General features: G+C 35.7%; 1 long non-coding RNA gene across 7 annotated transcripts; it reads left to right on the top strand.

Annotated features, from left to right (window-relative positions):
* The first annotated feature begins 4,775 nt into the window (after window positions 1–4,775).
* On the top strand, window positions 4,776–20,077 carry LOC147476202 (uncharacterized). Of its 7 annotated transcripts, XR_015207875.1 has the most exons (13): window positions 4,776–5,015; window positions 5,093–7,206; window positions 7,847–7,900; window positions 9,647–9,714; window positions 10,713–10,772; window positions 11,254–11,317; window positions 14,179–14,336; window positions 15,654–15,745; window positions 15,880–15,956; window positions 17,315–17,370; window positions 18,943–19,435; window positions 19,521–19,683; window positions 19,901–20,077. It is a non-coding gene; the product is annotated as an uncharacterized LOC147476202 (long non-coding RNA). The 7 variants fall into 7 exon arrangements; XR_015207870.1 differs by lacking the exons at window positions 7,847–7,900; window positions 10,713–10,772 and having other exon boundaries at window positions 5,093–6,393; window positions 6,526–7,206; XR_015207871.1 differs by lacking the exons at window positions 7,847–7,900; window positions 10,713–10,772 and having other exon boundaries at window positions 5,093–6,698; window positions 6,837–7,206.
* The last annotated feature ends 2,036 nt before the right edge of the window (window positions 20,078–22,113 follow it).

The raw sequence follows: 22,113 nt of genomic DNA, 5'->3' as shown, positions 1-22,113 counted from the left end.
TTTCATTGATTAGATAAATAAATAGTAGTTCTTGATCATTTCGATTTTGTCATTTAAATTTGTAGATCTAATTTCAATTCTTGTTGTTATTCCATTCTTAGTTATTAATTAGATTTGAAGTATTGTTAGTTAAAAATAGTAAAGTTCAAATCTTTATATTATGTCTAGTTTTAATTCAATGGGAAATGATAGTTTGATGAACCAAGGCTAAACCTCCATTAGAGGGGTTTGATGAAGCCTTGATGAAAACTTGATTGTGTAGTATAGAATCGTTGTAAGAATCTATTCCACTCTAGAAGGTCGTTGATTCGCCATGAGAATGGGTAGAAATGCCATGTATTATTGGGAATTAGAACGACCAATTCTTACCGTGAGAATGTAAGAATTGGTTTACAACAAATCTATGCTAGTTTATTAAGTTGGATTCAAGGTAGAATCAAATTCCCCTAATTCTTTATCTAGATTCAACTTTTAGCATTCTGTCATTCCGTTATTCGTATCGTGTTATTTGAATTCACATCGTAGTATAAATTCCCTCGTAAATCTCTCATTGAGTTTGGATAGACCATCAATTGTAGAAAACTTTAATGCTAAAGGACTAGGAGTGGAACGAATCTTCTATTCCAACTATACGTCAATAGGATCGAGAGTAGAGAACAAATATCTTTGATAAATCTAGTAACAGTTCAGTTTATAGTTTTACTTTTGTTTAAAGTTCATCGCTCTATTTGTGAGTAAAACTATCTTTTTATGATTATCAGGGGTTGCTGCTGGGGTGTAGGGCTTTTCAAGTAGAAGCCATCCTTCCTGAGTGAGTCAGGCAAGCTCTTCCTAGATCTTCTTGGTTACCCTTTTGTCAGCAAGAAGCTTGAAGCGTTCGCGAAGAATAGCCATGTCATCTTGATGTTGCTGAAGTAGGGCGGCGGTAACATCTTTCTGTTCTTGAGTGAAGGTGTCGATGGTAGCTTGGTGTTGTTAGGCTAGAGCAGATAGGTTGAGCTGATGTTGTTCAAGGAGCATTTCCCGCTGGTGACTCATACGGTTATTGACCGTATCCATGTAGTGCTGATGAGAAGATTCCGTGGACTGTAGTTCGTCTTGGGCCTTGAGTTTGGCCAAGTTAGCAGCGGCTAGATCGGATTGAAGCCCTACGTTGGCAGCCTTTAGACCAGAATGGGCCATTGACCTCTTTCTCCAAGGTAGCCAACTTGTTCTTGGTGCTGAGAAGACCGCGGATCATGAAAGAAATGTCCAAGCTCACCTAGAGACAGAAATAGAGAGGTAAAAAAAAGAAAAAGAGAGGGAGAAAGAGGGGCGTACCCGTGCCCAGTTAGTATAAAAAGAGGTGCGGTGGGTATCAAACGAACCCCCATCGGCATAGGCGATGTCCCTGGGCAAATGGGCATTGTAGAACAGGGAAGAGGCTACCTCTGCATTGTCTAGGGCAGAGTCAGCTGTGGATACTCGGCGGTTACGCACGTTGAAGATAGGACAGAAGTCCTCTACATGGCCCGATTCAGAAACCGGAGATGCCAGTGGAATCGGTTCTTTGCCAGGCCGACGGGCGCATGGAGAAGAGACTGCTGGTGGAAGTGAAAAGGTGATGGGGGCAGGTGCTTCATATTCAGAGGTCCGCGAAAACTACGGGGACTGACCCTTCAGAGGCTGAAGTTGTCTCTTGGACGGGGGCATTTCGGTAAGAGCCATCACCTCGGTTGGGGACACCTTTGTCACCTCATCGTCCTCGGAGTCGCTGTCAAAAAGCTTCTGTTTATGGACGTCCATGTCGTCGGTGAGGGAGTTGGGAGAAGTATACTGGTCGTCCCAGTTGGAAATGGAGCGGTAGGAGGGGATGTCTTCGGGCGTGGAGGTGGCGGGAGAGTCTCAAGATCTTAGGGATGGAGAGGAGGTGCGAGGACGAAATGTGGGATCTTTTTCGGGTAGGCGGAGAGGCTCTGGGTTTTCGCTCTTTGGGAGGGGGAGGACGGTAAAAGGGAGCTGAGAAGCCACAGAAGGTTTGTAGACTGGGAATTTACAACAGTGGGGTGGCGGTGGTAGGGTGGATGCCAAAGTGACTGGCTTGAGCGGGTCCGATCGAGGTCGCGAAGTCTTTGAAAAATGGGACAAGATATGCCAGAGTAGAACCGGATTTGGTGTCTGGCCACCAACCTATAGCACAGAGAAGAACAGTGAGTTAGAGCATAATGGTAACAATGCAATAAGAAAGAAGAGAAAGACAAGGATACTCACCATGGGTGATGAAGGCGAGATGGTTAAGATTTAAATCTGAAGGAAGGTCCGCGGACAGGAATTGTCCTGATACATATAAAGGGTAATGGTGGCACACTTTGTCTGAGGATGTAATACGAAGAAAGAGGGGTAGCTTCTGAGGGCGTAAACAAAAAGACTGGTATCCTACCCCGACGTCTTTGGTGCTTTTCTTAAGGAAGTAGTGGGAGAAGATGTCGTGGTTGGTGATTTTGGGCTCGCCGGTTCTATTGTAAGCATTCGCGACATACATAGTCCTCCAAAAGTTTCCTATGCCTTGGCAGGGAGGGATGTTGAAGTGGTTGCACACCTCGACATCCAAGAGAGTGAAGGGCAGCCGTAGACTGGCAATAATTTGACCCACCATGATCACGAGGTGACCAGGACGATGGGGAACTAGGTGAGGGTAGTGTGTGATGGATGGCACGTGTTCTAGAGTTATGTTGGCTGGAATGCCATAAGCAGCCCTAATGGCGTCTAAATTAGGGCGGCGGCATCGTGAGGGTGGAGATAGCAAAGAGGCTAGGTGCCTGGAGGTGGAGGGGGCTGCTGTTGGGAGGCGGAGACGCTACTTGGGGTGAATGGGAAGTGGAAGAATTGCCGGAGTTAGAGCCCAACATCGGAAAAATAGAGAGACAGACGCAGAGAATGGGAAGAACCTACTATTTAGCTTGAACAAAAATAAAGCAAGCCTAGAAAACGTACCAAAGGGAGCAAGGAGAGTGGATACGCCCGAGTAGAGGTCCAAAAGGAGGGAAGAACCGCCAAGAAACCAGTAGAGCGCACGCAAAATGGAGAGTGATCGGAAAAGAGTGAAGGGGAGAGCAGTGGAGAAAAATGGGAGAGGGAAAGCAAAATGAGGAGGAAGGAGAGGGAAGAGTGTTTAAATAGTGAAGGGGCAAAAATGTAATTACTGGGTTTGTGGAGCTCGAGGAGTCAGTTGGGTAGACCAGCTAATGCGAGACACGTGGAAGCGCAAGGAACGAGGGACGACTTAAAATGCGCGTGATGATTGCAGTCCAGTCCACACTCAAACCAAGAAAAAAGAGTATGGGTAGTGGAAAGAGAATAACAGTGAGGGTTCTCGACCCCGGATCCCTTAACGGGACCTGCGGAATCGAGAAAGGGCATTTATATTGGCACGATGTAGCAAGATTGGACTAAGTTTGTGTTGTAGGGGATAGGAGGCAACATAAGCAGGGACAATGAGGAGCAGTGAATCAAGGCCACAGAACCCTAGTCCACAGGGCGACAGGTGTACGGTCAGTGGAGGGTTGTAGGATGAACAGACAGATGGGTAGTCCAGATGAGAAGGGGGAGAATATAAAAAGGAGAAGATGAGGAGAAAAAGAGGAGGCCGCTAGGGTGAGAAGAGGGAAGAGAAAGAGAGAAAAAGAGAGGAAAGAAAGAGAAAAAGAGAGCTTGTAGAAAAGAGAGTTTTAGGGTCAATACAAAGACATTTTTCTGGAAATGGCGAGAAACAAGATGAGTGGAAAACAATCTGAATTTCCAAACCCTAAATTTTTTTGATAACTAGGAGAATCTCGTTTTCAAGAGAAGGAATCTTGATGAACAAGAACAAATAGAAATTAAATTTGAGAACACAGGGAAAAAAAGAAGAAGAAAAGGATTATTTTTACGAAGATTGGTTGTGCTAACCACATGTTATTAGACAAAAACATGGGACGCTAAGAATTTTGATAGGTTTACATCAGTACTGCTCGAGAATTAGAGTTTTTAATGTTATATTAGAGCGAGGATCGACACACTTTGTTGTCCTTGGTTTTGTCTGGATTAAGGAGTACATAAGTGCATCCTTGAGTGAGTGTGGCCTCTTGTTAGTGTGGTGTTGATTGAGATACCTTGACAAAATTAGACATTGCATTATCAAGTTGGAGTTGGAATTTTAGGGTGACAATCTTTATATATATATAATATCAGTCTCTTTTCCTCATCTCTAAGGGTGTCCACATCGGCAAATTTTAAGTACCCTATTTTACTCACGAGAAATCAGGATAGGGATTACGTAAAAAATGGAGAAAAAAACTCCATGGAAACCCGCCTAAAAAATCCACGACTGTTCCCAAAAAAAAAAGCAAACAACCCTTGAGATTTTTGTTCCACCTTTTTTCTCATCACCCACTATTCATTCTTCTAAACTCCCTCACATTCTTTCACAATCTAGCCTTTCTTCAACTCCACCACCTCAAAAGTTTAAACATCATTCAAAACTGTCTACATCATTCAAAAGATTGTGAAGGTATATGATACCTTCACAATCTTTTTCAGCTTGGAACTGGGAAATTTCTACCCACTTTCACCACCAGATTCTGAATTCTTCCAACGACCCAATAAGAATGAAACTCATCATTCAAAACAAGCCCATCATCATTTGGACGAAGAACAACGAGAAGAAGTACATTGTAGTGAATGGGATGATCATTATAGTAGTACTACTTCATCAGATACTGAAGAAATAGGGAATGATGATGAGGATGAGGATGAGGATGGGGATAGAGAGTCGAGGCCAGAGAAGTTTGATGAAGGTGGGTCATCTGTTAGTTGGAATGCTGGGAGTGAAGTGACTGATAATGATATGAAGATGGTTGTAAGACATAGAGATCTCGCTGAAATTGCTGCTGCTATTAAAGAATATTTTGATAAAGCTGCTTCTGCTGGCGAATCTATTTCTGATTTACTTGAAACGGGGCGTGCTCAGCTTGATCGAAATTTTTGACAGTTAAAGAGTAAGATAATTTTAGTTTAAAATTTTAGTTAGTCCAAATTTTTAGTTAATTTTTATTTGTTATTTCGGTTTGGGCAGAAACTGTTTATCATTCAAGTAGTGTGCTGAGTAATTTGAGTTCAAGTTGGACATCAAAGCCACTATTGGCAATTAAGTATCGGCTCGATGCAACGTCGATTGATGAATCGGGAGGGTTAAAGAGTCACTGTTCAACACTGGAAAGGCTTTTAGCTTGGGAGAAGAAGCTTTATGAGGAAGTGAAGGTAATCAATTATTATTACTTTTATGACTTATCTTTTTGGTGTATCGACAGAAAAAAAAAAGAAAAAAAAGGAGGGTGAGTATCGGGCCTTTGGAGATCATTGCGGGTGGTGCTAGATTGCAAAGGAAACATGAAATTACTCCAATTCCATCAGGAAAGAATAGAAGGGGCATTAATCTTGGGCCATCGGAGATCGCTTCTGGTGTGAGATCACAGAGGGGAAAGTAGGAAGTGACGCCAACTCAACCATTGAAGAACTGAAGCGGTATTAGTCTTGGCCCATTAGAGATCATTGCTGGTACTAGATCCTAGCAGAGAGCTCATCGAGGGTGTCCACTAATAGCAGTCCCTTTTAGAGCTCATCAAGGGTGTCCACGTCGACAGGGGGATTATGAGAAATCAGGAGAGAAAAATCGAGTTTTACGTTAAACACCTAAACCCAAAAAAAAAAACAATTCGATCGCCATAAAAAAACCTTTCTTCCCCGTTCAAAACCTTCGTCACTTCTACCAAAAAAAAGAAGAAAGGGGGTTTGAATGATTGGTTCTTCCCGAACACGTCAAAACAAACCCGTGCAAAAACCTAAAAAACCCATCATCAAACCCCAAATATTCATCCCCAGCATTTTAAGTCAATCGGTGTCAAGCCCCCGAAGGGTATTTTACTTTATGGCCAACCAGGTTCTGGAAAGACATTGATTGCCAGAGCTGTTGCGAATGAAATTGGTGCCTTATTTTTTTGCATCAATGGCCCTGAGATTATGTCCAAGCTGGCTGGAGAGAGTGAGAGTAATCTGAGAAAGGCATTCGAGGAAGTTGAGAATAATGCACCATCAATAATTTTCATTGATGAGATAGACTAAATAGCTCCCAAAGGAGAGAAGACAAATGGAGAAGTTGAAAGGAGGATTGTTTCTTAGCTGTTGACGCTTATGGATGGATTGAAATCCCGAGCACATGTTATTGTTATGGGTGCGACTAATCGACCAAACAATATTGATCCTGCATTGAGAAGGTTTGGGAGGTTTGATAGGGAAATCAATATTGGTGTTCCAGATGAAATTGGACGTCTGGAGGTTCTCCGCATTCACACAAAGAACATGAAGCTCTCTAAGGACGTAAGTCAGCCACCTAGCTTTCGTTCTCTGCTTGATACTATACATTTTACTGTTTAGTTAATTTCATTTTCCTCAACAAACAAGTTGATTTAGAAAGGATTTCAAAGGATACTCATGGGTATGTCGGGGCAGATCTCGCTGCTCTTTGCACTGAATCTGCACTTCAATGCATTAGAGAAAAGATGGATGTGATTGACTTGGAAGATGATTCAATTGATGCTGAAATTCTCAACTCCATGGCTGTGACGAATGAACACTTCAAGACAACCCTTGGGACAATCAATCCCTCTGCATTGCGTGAAACAGTAATTTCATATTTGTTCTTTATATATATAAAGAGTGCCTAATACATTTTTTTTCCCACTGAATTTGGTAGTTGTATAACTTCACAGTCAACAATTTAATAAGGTTGACATATTTTACCATTTTGGTTTTTCTGATAGGACTCGCTGCTCTTTACACTGAATCTGTACTTTAATACATTATAAAAAAGATGGATGTGATTGACTTGGAAGATGATTCAATTGATGCTGAAATTCTCAACTCCATGGCTGTTACGAATGAACACTTCAAGACAACCCTTGGGACAAGCAGTCCCTCTGCTTTGCGTGAAACAATAATTTAATATTTTTTCTTTATATATAGAAAGAGTGCCCAATACATTTTTTTTCCCACTGAATTTGGTAGTTGTATAACTTCACAATCAGCAATTTAATAAGGTTGATGACATATTTTACCATTTTGGTTTTTCTAACAGGATGGCATTGACATATGAACCCTAAGCACCTTACAGCCTAAGAGATTGGATCCAAGGTATGTTTTTTGGTTATTTCTTTGCTATAAAAGGATATCTATCATAGACGGGTTGCGACATTATTATGTCAGATATTAACTGCAATACCAACAATCAAAGTATCCTTGGGAAGCTATGGATTTATGTTGCTATGGTTAGCTCAGTGAATTTGAGTTGTTGGTTAAGGAAGCTATTTAAATATTCGAGTTAGAAAAAACACAGATAGATGAAGTTATTATTTTTTTCTTTTCATTTTTTTTTCTTGGGTATTTTTTAAAATTTATTATAAGTATATGGAATGGATTTTCACATGACCTCTTAATAAAAAGTCCGTCTCCGCCATGTTTGAGTGTTTAAAAAGCTCCCATGAATGTAGGCTGATCGACTACTTTCTATGGCCAATTGTAACTGATATTTCCACTACAAACATAACAATAAAAGCTTTTAAGTTAAACTTTTTTTTTCCGGTGCTTCACTAATGACACTCTCTCTAAAGTAGTTGATCATCCATGTATGGCTAATGGCCCTAATTACTATATCACATTGTTCTTTTATCATATATTGTGGTTCTATGTGATCCTTTGCTGTAAATTTCAATTTTTACTTATTAATTTGATTCTTTGTGTGTTTATATCAATTTTTGTTTTATCGGAGATTCAGTTCGGCACCAAATGTTTTTTCGCGAAATTATCACCACTTGATTGTCGCGAAAAGGTGTGTTATTGGTTAGCTTCAACTTTCTTAACTCCAATGGAATTGCTTCCTCATTGTTTATGGAATTGAGAATTTAATGTTAACAACCTATTATGTTGATCTCTTTTTAATACTATGCTTAAGCCAAGAGCTTCCTCAAGACATGCATCACTCAATAAGGTGCACTTATCATAACCTAGCCCTATCTATCAAGTAAGCTAAAGTCCATTTCCTCAACATAATACATTCAGGAGCAATGTCAAAATCCCCAAGTACCCAACCACGACAGTGGACAAACGGGAAATAATAACCCCGAGTAGACACCTACTTAATGCTTCATATATGTATTACAAAAATAAATCATTGTTATTTTCACAATTATTACTTCATTGTCAATTAGAAGAAATCAACAACTAAGTTAATACTATTGTCTTATTCTTGGAGTTTGCAAGAAAATATAGCCACTTCCACTGCAAAGTCTGCTCGCTTATTACTTTCTTTTCTATAAGGAAATCAAAATATAAACAGAGATGTATGTTCGCTTCTCCGTAATGACTATATAAGATATATTACCACTTACGATACATTGATGTATGTTTTCAAATGCTTTAAGAATATGCATTTGATAGTAAGTCAGCTAAAAAACACTCCACAAGCTAATGTGTTTAGTCATCAGTTTGTTTAGTCTCTATATATACACTCTAGATCAATGTTTGGTCTTATTATTCATGTTTAATCATCAGTTTGTTTGGTATCAATGATGTTCAATTGAAAAGTTCTTCATATGGATTATTAATCCATTATACTTGGGGGTAATTAACTTTAATTTTTCTCTGTCCCAATTATATATATTCCACGCGTTGTCTTCTTAATTAGCCTATTCAATTGGATGTTCTTATTTTTTTTACTGATTGAGATACACACCTAATCTTTAGCTAATATTATTTATTAGGAAGTGAGACGCTTGCTCAACGAACTAAACTCTAGAAAACCACTTGAATCAGTTGGTCTCTATGATTCTGCAATCATCTATTTTCAAATTATGGCTCTGACATGCATGTAAACTGTGACTCTAAAATACTTCCATTTGTAGCTTAAAGTAGCTTTTGTGCCGCATATGATAAAGTAGATGGTAACACACATATGGTCCAGTTATAGCTTAACCACATTAATGATATTATAAAGTATCATGTTAGGGCTCAGATCTTTATGAAATTCGGGTAAAAAAAGTGTCTCACGGGTAAGAAAGTTGTAATTTTTCTGTGTAGCTACTCCAGCATTGGTCTTATAGAGGTGTATTTTTTCTAGAATCAATAGAGAAATGATAAAAGAGGCTAATATCGGGTCTATACTACAGTATAAGAAAGTATCCTATTAGAAACTCAAATCAAGCGTGTAATCAACCTCCATTAGGTATAATTCAACGACTTTTTATATTACCTTAGTAAAAAGTAAGGAATAGCATGCCTGAAAGAAGTGCTAAAAGTTGTAAGCTATGGGGTCTTGCAGTGGGTACATGAAGAAAAAGAAGAGGTAGTAAACCCATCTCTCTCTCTCATGTTAGTAGTGGGCACTTCATGTGATTTGTAGCTATTCCATTGTTGTTAAGGTCCTCTACCATATTTTTAGGGGTATAAAAACAACTCATTAATAATAGGCTAGCATGGTTGAAATGCACCAAATATTGATAGTTTGGTATAGGAGATAATGTGTACTTTAGCTAGTCGTCCTAATTATTTACATTTTTTTTCCCTTAATTTTGGACAGGTCCTCCTACCTTGGAGTTGATGTACGACGATTTAATTTGAGTGGTTGCTTTGGATCACTTCATTCAGGTATGTTTGATAAAATTAATGGAAGTCATACTTGAGCTTATAATTAATTTGGCTGTAGGATGCCCACGAATGGAAAATAGCTTAGATTTCCAATAGTTACCAAAATAAAATAGTTCAGATTGCCATTGCTTTTTTATTTTTCTTTGTATAGTACACCATGTATCTTATAATATTGGTTGGAAGAAGAAAGTAGGAAGCAAATGGTCTGTTCCAGTTGAGTACAAGTTCTTGATGGTGGTAGACTTTATCTCTGAATAATGTGATTGCATTAGTCTCTAAAGCTTGGTTCTAACTATCACGATCCCTCCGATTTTTTGCCACACCTTTAATTAACCAAATATACGTACGTTGTGATTGAATTTTGTTGTTTAAGTTATTGTTTTTTTCAATTACCAATTGAATCATGTGCTTAGCTATGACACATTTATTAAAAGGAGTAAAAGAAAACCCTTTTGTAGCTAATCTTATTGGGAAAAAATTGTAAGGTTCAACATGAGGGTAGAAAACGGTACAATGGTAACTTGGTCATGGGGATCTACAGTTACACCCGCAATATATGATCGGCCATGCAATTGTTATTCATAATGGGAATGAACATTTGCCTAGAAAACAGTTTGGCATTGTTTCTTCTTAAAAAAATTGAAATGCCAAACTCAAATCACAAGTGACAAGTGATAAGTTCCCACGAGTGATAAGTACTTTGTTTCCTTTACTGTAGATACGAAGAAATCGATCTGAACATATCACCGTCTTTCATCTAAAAGGGTTGGCTGTGATTGTGGTTTGCTTCTATGAGGAATCTGTTTCTATAAGATCTTTAATTTGTATTTGCATATAATGTAGAAATCAATTTAAGCTGTGATAACATAGTGTCATGGAGATTGCCAGTTGAGAAGTTTGATAACTAATTTGCACATGTCATTAATAATCCGCTCTTAATAATCATCTCCTTTTATTTCATTTATCGGTGGCTGCTCACTCCTTTTTATTTGTTGTAGGTATGATACTAATGGAATTTACTTATGGTATCACGAGTTTTTATAATTTATAATTTTGGGGTAAAGCCACTTATCCAAAGCAAATGATTATTGAATTACTAGAAAGACATATACAAGCCGCTAACATTCGATCTGGACTACACCATTATTCATAGGATAATGCTTGGGAAAACAATACAACATCAAGCCCATTTTCTTTCTATACTCTAACAAGATGTCATCTATTGAACCACGTATAATTTGCTATACATCTACTGAACTATGTAGAGCAACTCTCAACATTAAAATTTAGTGAGCCATGTCTTGGTATGGTAGGTAAACTAATGGACCCAATTTCTATGCATGGCATGTTTTTTAGAACAAGGACCCTTTCTTTTTTCTTCAATATATTTATAATAGAATTCTATTATTGCAGCCAAAGTAGCCATGTGACCATGGCCAACTTTTTGTCTAAAATATTCAATCAAATGGCGTTTCTTATTATTTAAGCTCCTTATTCTTATAAGAATATAGCAATTCATTGTGTTTTTTTTCTAAACAGGTCTATCTTCACTGTGAGAGATAGTGGAAATTGGGAATGATCAAAGCTATATAGCAATTCAAAGGTAATTTTAGTGCGACTTTCTTCATTGACATTGGTCTTTCGAGTTTATTGTCTACTACTATAGACCATGAAAAATATGCAAATAGAGGTTTGATTGAGCATAATGTGTTATGACCCATTTATATTTGATCGAGCGAGGTTACATGCTGCTTAGTTTTTTACTAGGTTTTCTTATATATGTTGGAGCCAAAATTTTGTTATGTGAAACTAATATAGACAAATGGACAAACTAAGTGCATATGATACCCAATTCGATGAATAGTGGTATCTATTGCAACCTAAAGGAACTTCATGAGACCATAGGTCGTTATATTACTTGGGCCAGTACAACTGATCAACATATAAATTGCTATGATAATCTTTTTGGGTATTATATACAATATCGGTATTTGTTACTTCGGGGAATTTTTATGGTTTGTGGTATTGATTGTAGCATATTCAGAATAGACGGGTCTTTGGTAGTAAGGTCAAAAACTAGAAAGACTACTGTCACTATAACTAAGTTATGTCAGACCTACAATGAATTTACAAGTTCCTGAAATGTTTAGGTCGTCGGAGTTAAGGTTGGGAAAAGATATTGGTATTGATGTGGGAGGCTCGGTAGTTTGAGAGCAATAGGATTTTGTCTGAAATGAAAAAAGATGTTAATCTTGAAGATGATATGATCTCAAATACTATGTTTGGTGAAGACTAGGAGACGCTTAGATCGCCAAAATATTAAGCCTATTATACAAAGGTGTGAGAGAAAAAAATATAAATAATAGGGTAGCATTCTCGGTAAAATGTCCATGTTTCACCCTTAAAAAACGTTTGGAAAGTAACAACACGTACCTTTGCACTCATTGGTATTATGTAGTAACAACAAACACTTGGTTTTTTGGATTGCTTTGAACAAGCGTCAACAATAACAACCTGGTTTTCTAGATTTCTTGAATCAGCCAAATCAAGTGTACGTTACATGACCAGGATAAAGCTTAGGAGTAAATTTGTGAAGAAAACCTTTATGACACTAAAAAATCAACTATATATTCCAGTTCAGTAGGATGGAATTGCACTCCAAGCCTCTCTTTTTTTCCCATCTTTCCATGGATCATGGATACATATAGTAGGAAGTGATCATCTGGCCCACCATAATGGACACTACAAGTGACAGGCTGACAGCTTAAAACATTGGAAAAAATAGGTTACTCATGTAAACTTTGAAACCAACACGAGCTCATGTAGAATTTTTACTCACGGGAAATCACGAATTCAGGATGACAAAAAAACAAAACTACAAAAGTACGTCTCTCTGGAAATCAGGAAGATTACGAGGAAAAAAATTGCCGATAAAAAAAAAAGAAACAAGCTGCGAGAAAAAACTAAATAGGAGTTCAAAAAATAGGTCTTGCAGAATGACCTAATGAAGGTAGTATTACAAATAGGACTAAACACCCACCACATGCTCACTTTGGTCAGGAGAAACACTTGCCACAGCTTTGGCTTTAACAACTTCCAACATCATCTTACTAATTTCTTTAGAATAGATCTGAAGAATCACAATCCCATCGTCTTCTTCTTTTTTATCTTCTTCACCACCCGTTTTTGAATCAGATAAAAAAGAAGAATTAGCGACAGCAAAAGCTTCTTCTTCGATTATTTTAGCGGCTGAAGAAGCTTCGTCGGCTGATAATGAGCCGTAACGCTTGGAGAGAATAAAGGGTGCTGATAGGGTTTAATTAATCGGTTTGTTACGGCCTCATGTGTGTGTTGTGAAGGTGGCCATATGCTTAAGGACATGTTCATTTTTCAAATTTTTGTGTTATGTTTTAATGTTTTATGCTTCTTTTGGTTGGTTTTGTTTTGGTTAAGGAGTTTCTTCGGTTTCTGACATTGTTTTTGTTTGCTGTTGAGGTTGCTCTTCTTCCGTAAAGGTGAAACACTTAAATGCTAGCAGTTAAGAACCTAAGAAAATCAGTTGGGTTCCTGCAGCTTCACTGTATTATCTTTCTTGAGACCCTTATGTGTTTATAGTTATGCGAATAGAGTGACGATGATTTCGTTATGTGCATACTATCCGAATTATGGATAGAACTTGTGAACAATGCTAGGAAATTTGTTCATTATTGATTCCTATATTCCTAATTTCTTATGTTATATGACTGATTATTATATTCATGTTGAGCTTTTAGAGTTTCGCATTTGATTTTAGCTTGATTTGATTAGAGTGTTATACTTTTGATAGATCAAGTTTGCACTGTTAATACAAATACACCGTTAGATTTTTACGCACGAAAAATTAGGAGAAAAAAAAGGAATATTACTAACTTACTTCTCTAAAACATATTCCTTTTAAGCCTCGAAAAAGAAACCCCTTCGGTTAAACTTAACCCTACACCGGAACTCTCTCAATATTCGCCGGTTATTTTGAACTTCAAATTTCTCTCTTCAACCTCATTAGACTCTAGGGCTTTGGTGAGGAATTTTTCAGGTGAGATCTTTTGCTCTTTTACAATTTTTATTGATTGCTTGAGAAACCTACACTACAAAAGTTTCCATCCATCGTGCCTCAACAATAATTCTTGAAGTTTAAAGCCATCAAACAATTTCAAGCAACTATAACCGTGCCTTTCGAAGCTAACACCAACATATATACAGATTTATTATTGTGAGTTCTTACATGATTCCTTGCATTCTCTTAAAAATATGATTTCTTCCTTCCTCTTACAAGTTTTTCCTTTGTTCATTGGTTAATTCCTTTGTTTTTTTGGCTTAAATGAAAGTTAGCAATTTGGCATTGTATGGAGTAGACATTACTGGATTTTGCTTCAAGTTTCCTTTGCCTATGATGCATGTTTTATAAGAAGTTTGAATTGTATCCAGGCAACCAACTCGATCGACACATGAATTGGAGCCCAAAGAAATTAATTTTCAGAGTTATAAGTGGTGACTTAATTGAGCAAGCACACTGGACTTTGCCTTTCTATCATGACAGAGAACTGGAAGTGACCATAAGACGTTTGAGGTTTCCTAATGCTTATGTAAGTGCTCCATTACTATGATTAATAAAATAATGACATGTTTTCAACATTAATTGCTTGAGTTTAGCATGTTATAGTAACTGTGAATTTATCATCGAAAGCTTTGCGTGTGTTAAATACCATATAAAGCATTGTTGGTGCAATGTGACTATTATTTAATTGACCCCGAGGGCAATTTTAAGCTTGAATATATAGACTTTATAGTATGTTCTCAACTTAGAATGTTCTCATCTTTTTTCCAGTTTTAATCAATTGAAAAATACACCAATGATACATTTTGTAATTTGGCTATGATCTTTGATGGAATTTTATTGATTTTGGTTTATGAACATTTTATATTCTTTCTTCTTTTTGTAGAGAAAGAGTTGTGATGAAACTTTGCAAGTCATCTTTAAGATCAGTTTCTATATATAAAGTCATGCCAGAAACTTAATTTGAAATTATTTTGTAGAAAAATGCCATAAAGCCATAAAGCCATGGCATCTTGGCGTTCATACAAATTAGCTCAAGGTATTAGTTTATGAAATTTAGAAGAATCAAGTTATTGTGAAGTAACAATTAGATGTTTAAAGTAGTCCATGTCTTTTAGATGTTGCCATAGCATCTTATGTTGATGTGGTTTCGATATCTTTACGCATATATCACTGACATGAAAGTAAATGAGTGATTTGTGGGTAAATCTTTGTAGTGTTTCATGCTGTTTTATATGCATGTATGCTAAATATACTAACTGTTGAATCAGTGCATATCACTGAAATGAACACTAGCAAAATTAAAGGTGACCGGTTGATTTATTTATGGAAATGTTTCTTGGCAAATTTTGTTTCTTTACTCAATTTTCAGCAGTAATAAGTGGCTTCAAGAATATAATTGACTAAACTTTCTACATAAAAACTCAAGGGCAATATGGCTAGCACAGTCAACATTTGCAACATAGGTAGCATTTCATCCTTAATAAGCATTGGTATTTTTCTTTTCAAGCCATAAGTAGTTGCCTTCCTTGCAACATTCTTATTGTACTATTGCTTAACCGGTATATATATATATATATATAGCAGTCCTTTTTCGAGCTCTCAGCCTATCCACGTCGATAGGGGTATTATGAAAACTCAAGAGACTAAGTAGGAAGTTTACCCGTTTTGAGCTCTAGAAATCAAAGTTTACCCTTCGTTAAACCCCTCCCCTGAACACTACGAATCAATTTCTTTCCTCTCTCTCTCTCAATAATTTCATAAGCGAATCAGACACCTAGAGAAGTCATTAATTTCTCTCTTCAACCTCATTAAACTTTTGGGGTTTGGCTAGGAATTTTTTCAGGTGAGATATTTTTGCTTCAAACCCCGCCCTGAACTCTATCGTCTCAAATCAAAATGTTGAGAAACCCTGAACACAACTTCCATAATCGCGAGGTAAAATCAAGCTATTTTATTATTAATATTATTTTGAAGTTGTTCTGTTAGGAGTGTTGATTTTTATTTTTTGGGTTTGGTTCCGAACTTCTGATGGTGAAGATTAGTTCCTCATATTCGTTATTTATTTCCAGAAACGGAATTTGAGATCTCTGCAATCGAAGGGTTTCCAACACTAATTTTATCGTGTTCAATCTTAGTTAGAAATCTGGTAAGTTATCTTTTCTTTCGTGAACACCATGATTCAGCTATTATTAGAACTCCACCAGTTTATTTTCTTTACACTGATTTTAATTAATGCGTTCTACTTTCTTAAAGCAATTTATCGTTTGTTAATTCGCCACACTCAACCACTAGAGTCTATCATTTGAAATCTCAATCTGCAAGTATATTTAGTAATTTAAGTAAATTAATTTGACGAGCAAGCTGCCCCTTCTGTTTGCCATCAATCTATACCAGTCAGGTGTTGAAACTTTTGACCTGTTGGACAAAATTTTTGAGCTTTTTAGTAATTTGTTTTCCATTGGGTATGGTGTTGTAACGACATTAGTATTGAAATGAAGATTGATTTTATCAAGTTGGGTGTTAGTTGTTAGTTTAACTGTTTCTTATAATACTTTCTATTTCAGTTTGACTTTGTGGGTTGTGCACTATCTGTGCTATTTTCTACGCACCTAGGATTTTTGGTGGTAGTGGTATGTTTGTATCACTGAGTTGGGTGGTAGTGGAATATTAAGATGGTCTGAGTCAGACGCCCTCTTTGAATCATTGAAATTTTGAAATGACAATCAGCCACCATTGATCATGCTGTAGAAAGTGAGAAGATGATCCTAACAATATAACAAAACCCGGAGGGCATCCTAGATCATTTTGATTGTGCCATTATTAATAGCCTATTAGAACATAGTACCTTGAATTAAATGTTGATAGTATTGAGTGTAATATCTCAAATGCTCTATCCCAACTTCGTATTCTGTTTACTACTAGGTATTAACACAATATAGAAAGTTAAGAACACTCATGAATTTAGAAGCGCAAAGAAGCAAGGGTAGTACAAATAAGTCAGTGGAGATTAGAAAAAAATTGGGAAACTGCTAAAAAGGAAGCAAGAGGGGAAGGAGCTCAGTTATTGTGCATTCCAAACTTGAAAATTGTAAGAAAGCTTGCAGCATACTCGGAGTTCACTTTGTTTTTCGAACAATTGTATAAAACACTATTTGAAACCCGTTATCACATTGTCACTGCAATTGGTTTCTTGCATATAGACACCTATGCAACTGACCAAGTAGACATGAACTTCCTGGAACATCTGTATTACCAAGTCAGGTGTTGTCTTGAGTAATCCTGAACATCTTAACATTGTTGCAGATTGACATTGTTTGCAAGTCTGCAACAATGCCAATAACATATAAGCTTACATTAATTAGAACCCACATGACCATATGCTACTACATAAGTAAAAATGATTAGGTTGTAGGTTATTTGTAGATGAGGCCTCTCTCCAACTCAAATATTGCATAATTTCATCAATTTCAGATTGTGTTGGAATCAATGACCTTTTTTTTCCAGGGTATCCAACTGGTAGAAGCACTTGATTGGGTAACCAGGATATCCTTCTTCGAATTGTAAGTGTTACATCTGATTACAAGTATTTGGTTTCTTCTCATTATGTTCAATTTATAAAGTTTTGTTCCATTGCGTGTATCCCCTTTTGAAAATCTAAAAGAAAGTAAGTCTTCTAACCTACCTATCCGCATGATGCTATATTCATCAATTACGACTTAGGATTTATCAAAAATAACAAATGTAAAAATGTAATTTATCAAAAATAACTATAATGGTTATATTATTGCTTTATCGTACAGCTGTATAGATATTATATATTTAAATTTTGGCTAAGTGTCTTGGACATGACACTACATCACCTATTTTCCTTACACTTAGACATGACTATTGAATCAAAGATACACTGATTTGTTGAAACATCCTATTTTCCAATGTAGTTTTACTATGAACAACATAACAATATGATTTCGTTGTATATGTGTTAGACCAATTTGAGTGGAACGTACACATTTTATTTTTTCTAGGATGAGTCTGATGATCACAAGCCATGAGTGCAAGCCAATGTTTGTGTCTGACTTTTAGTTCAAGTAATAAGTGTTCTTCAATAAATAGATATATTTGGGCCTATTAGTGGTTTGGATGCCATAAAAAGAATGTTGATAGTGTTAACACTTTAATAAATAAATCACTTTCCTAGAGTGTAATGAATTTTACTCATACCCAACAAAAGCCTTCACAAGCCACATAAAACAGAGACATACAGGGCAAGGCTAGACAACGATAGACTACCTGTACCAAAGATCTTGGTACAGGATTAACTCCACTACCTTACCTATGGATGTGATTCTTTCTGGAATTCTGGAAAGCAAAATCCCCTAATATGGGATTAGTCTCCAATGCTTGCCTTTGGTATTAGGTCACACCATTAGCCAAATACACTTACATTGTGATTGGGTGTTGTTGGTTAGGGTATAAATGATGTGCTCGAAACTATTTTGCATTTAAATTTAACTATTTGGTTGGGCTGTTTGTTGTTAGTTGATTATCTATTTTGGGAATGGTCAATCATAATTAGAGAGGAATTTCAAACTTCAGTTAGCTTGCTATTAATATTACTGTTCGTCATAGTAATGCACCTCCCAATTGAAGGAGGAATTTCGGGATCAAGTAAGCCTACTACATGTATATTGAATATTATGTACACTTAGGCAGTGAAGTAATGTTGTGGTAACCTTCTAATGTGGACATTAAATTCTCTGATGACATTTGTGAATATTGAAGGTGGATCAGGAAATCAATTTGCTCTAAAAGGATAAAATTTGAAGCAACATATATTAATTATTAGCCATTTTCTCACTCATTTGAAACCAACCTTGCAATGTAGCAATTTCTTGGTGTTTATTAATTTTGTATTTCTGATTTAGAAATGAATTGGCGATATCATACATGAAGTTATAATGCAAGCTATTCTCCATTCAATCACCTTAAATTTCATATCAGTAATTTAGTACAAGAAATTTGATGATTTAAGAAGTTTATTTATATTACAAGGAAATGAAATAGGCATTGATAATTATTATGTACTAGCATTTGTTTTCAGCTGTGAGTTTTTTGTTATGAATGTTTTGCAGTTTTTCGTTGGGTCATTGCCGATTTTTGTTTTGAAGTGGATGATTTCGATCAAAGGGAAGCAGTCTCAATTTCCTATAATGCTTATAGTCATCTAAATTTATCCCTAATAATATTCATCAGAGGATTGTTAAAGTACAAGCATTATGTAAATATGAAGAGAACAAGAGTTTGGGTTTTCTTTATTTCTTTTTATTTCATGCATGTTTGCTTTTCCAATCAATCAGACTTCAGTGAATGTACACAGTACTGCACAACAACACATACAAATAGTGAGAGATGAGATGGTTGAAAAGATAAGAGAGAGAGAGATGTGTTTGATTGAGGTGCATGAAGAGTACAGTTGTTGTGGGGTAACCTTTACTATAAGAGTCAAGTTTTAATGGACTCACGAGGGTCTCTCTATGTGCTTCTCTTTCTCATTAATTCTATACATTTCCTACAGCATCACCTGCCCAAGCCTTACTGGTTACAAATTGGATTCCTGTTGCTACAGTAAGTCCCTTCTTTTTTTTTGGAACCAACTAGAGCAATTCAATCACAGTGGTTGGATCTAAAATTTTCGTATCTGTTTGTTCAGGAGACCTTGGGAGTTTACCAGGTTGTGTTTGATTCAGTTTACACGCCAAGAAAAATGCAACTCTTAAAAGAAGTAGAGGTTGCTGGAGCCATTGTTGTGAGTGGAGTAGAAATGTTCCTCCGCCAGGAAATGGGACAGTTCAATCTTTTCACTGGATGAAAAGGTGAGCTTAGAATCTACCTCCAGCTATTTTAAAAGCACATAAATACTCTAGAGTTTAGATTGATACTTGATCATTAGCCAGTATTCCTAGCTCAAATTATTTGCAATATGTGCTGTATCAGACCAAATAGTTTCCAATAATTTTCTGATATATGTTCATGTTCAATATTGCATTATGTGAACGAATATCTACCATAATCTTATATATGTGTTTGCAGCGCCAGAAGACTTTGTGTGGGAAATTATTCTTGCGAAATTCTGATTTAATGAAACAAGAAAAATGTTGTTTCATATATCTTAATCATTGTAAAACTGTTTACTGGTCTGAAATCGGACCCTTAATTGAAATCGATTATTTTTATACAAAGCTTCTTTGGTTACATTTCATGTATATTCGCAAATCATTCTTTCTACTTATGTAAGAGGCATGGGAAGCCGCCGTTTGTATCCTTCGTCCTCTATTTTGTCACCTTTTCTTTCCTAATATCTAGTTTGGCTCCACCGCCCCACAAAACTTTCGCCACTGTTTTTCCTTTTGATTTTTTTAAATGTTATATATACGATAGGGAAAACATAAGTACTGTTATTAATTATTGTCATTAGTTTTTCTTACCAATATTTGTTTTAATTAATTTTGAAACTCTTGCATGTAAAATCAACTAAAAAATTGTTGATTCCTAACAAGATGTTTATAACTTGAGAAATGCTAGAATGTTACGAATTAAAATCACAAAACATACACAATTTGGAAAAATAATCACAAATTAGAGTATGATGTTATTACTTATCACATGTTATTATATCATTTCAAGGTATTTTTTGAGGATCCTACAAAGTTAGAAATCGAAAACTAGATGGAACTGCTAAACCACAAAAAAGAATAATTAATGGAAAATCAAAAACTGGATACAAATGCATTGACCTAACCTAAAAAAATAATAGTTTAATGAGAAATCAGAAATCGGATGCAAATCCATCGTACTAACCTCAAAGAATAAATAGATGGAAATCAAAAATTGGATGCAAATACATAATTAACAAGAAATCAGAAAATAGATGCAAATGTATTGAATTAATCTCAAATAATAATTAACATAAAATCGGAAACTAGATGCAATTGTATTGAACTAACATAAAAGAATAATTAACGAATAATTAAAGTATGGGAAATCAGAAACTATATGCAAATGTATTGAACTAACTTTAAACAAATAATAATTAACGGTGAATCAAAAACTGGATGCAAATGCAGTGAACTAACCTCAAAAAAGAATAATTAACGGGAGATCAAAAACTGGATGCAAATGTACTTAAATAACATCAAAGAAGAATAATTAACGAGAAATTGATAATTGGATGGAAATGCATTGAACTAATCTTAAAGAATAATAATTAATGAGAAATCAGAAACCGAATACAAATATATTGAACTAATCTTAAAGAATAATTAATTAAAATTCATAAACTAGATGCAAATATATTGAACTATCTAACCTCAAAGAATAATTAATGGAAAATCAAAAAATGGATTTGCAAATGCATTGAACCAACCTCAAAAAATAATTAACGAGAAATCAGAAATTGGATTTGCAAATGCATTGAACTAAATTTAAAGAATATTTAACGGAAAATCAGAAACTAGATGCAAATGCATTGAACTAACCTCAAAAAATAATTAACATGAAATTGAAAACTGAATGGAAATGCATTGAACTAGCCTCAAAACATAGTTGTATTGGGAATGTCTGGACAAATATAGTTTTATAATTAAAATTTAGTTTATCATATCTATTTTTGTATGATTGAGAATGACTTGCTATTCAAGTAGATTCAATATGATTTTTGCCTTATTGAGCATTCTTATAGAACTTTAATCAAACTTCTCTTATTAAACAACTATTAAACAACAAAAACAAGTCGAAATGTTTTATCAAAGGTGGGGATTTTTTTTTTTATTGAGAGTGAGATTTTAATGTTACAAAAAATTTAGATGAGTGATTAATATCATATTCATATTTTATAACTTTGCATAGTTGAAAATATTTTTCAAAATAATTTAATATAACGGCACCCGTTCGTAAGACGGGTTCGAAAACTAGTGACAAGTTCTATAGTAGTCGATCTTCTCCTTTTGGATATTTGTAATTAAAGGATATATATTGGAGTTGTATATCCTTGTAATGTCGGCAACTAGGTACTAGGTTTCACGTAGCTTGGACGTTATTTGAAGCCTACGTGAAGGTATGTGAAGATTCTGGGCTATATGTAATCATGAGAGGATTAATTGTAATAGTTTTTGTTATATATTAATATACTAGTAGAGGTTTGCCTAACCCTAAGCTTTATTTTTAAAAAATAAAATAAAGGATTAGTTAGGGATATCCACCCCCATTAATAGTTGGAATTAGAAATATTCCGTTTTAAAAAAAAT

Source organism: Coptis chinensis, chromosome 9 (genome assembly GCF_015680905.1).
Source record: "Coptis chinensis isolate HL-2020 chromosome 9, ASM1568090v1, whole genome shotgun sequence".
Lineage (NCBI taxonomy): Eukaryota > Viridiplantae > Streptophyta > Magnoliopsida > Ranunculales > Ranunculaceae > Coptis > Coptis chinensis.
This window is presented reverse-complemented; position numbering and strand designations above follow the sequence as displayed.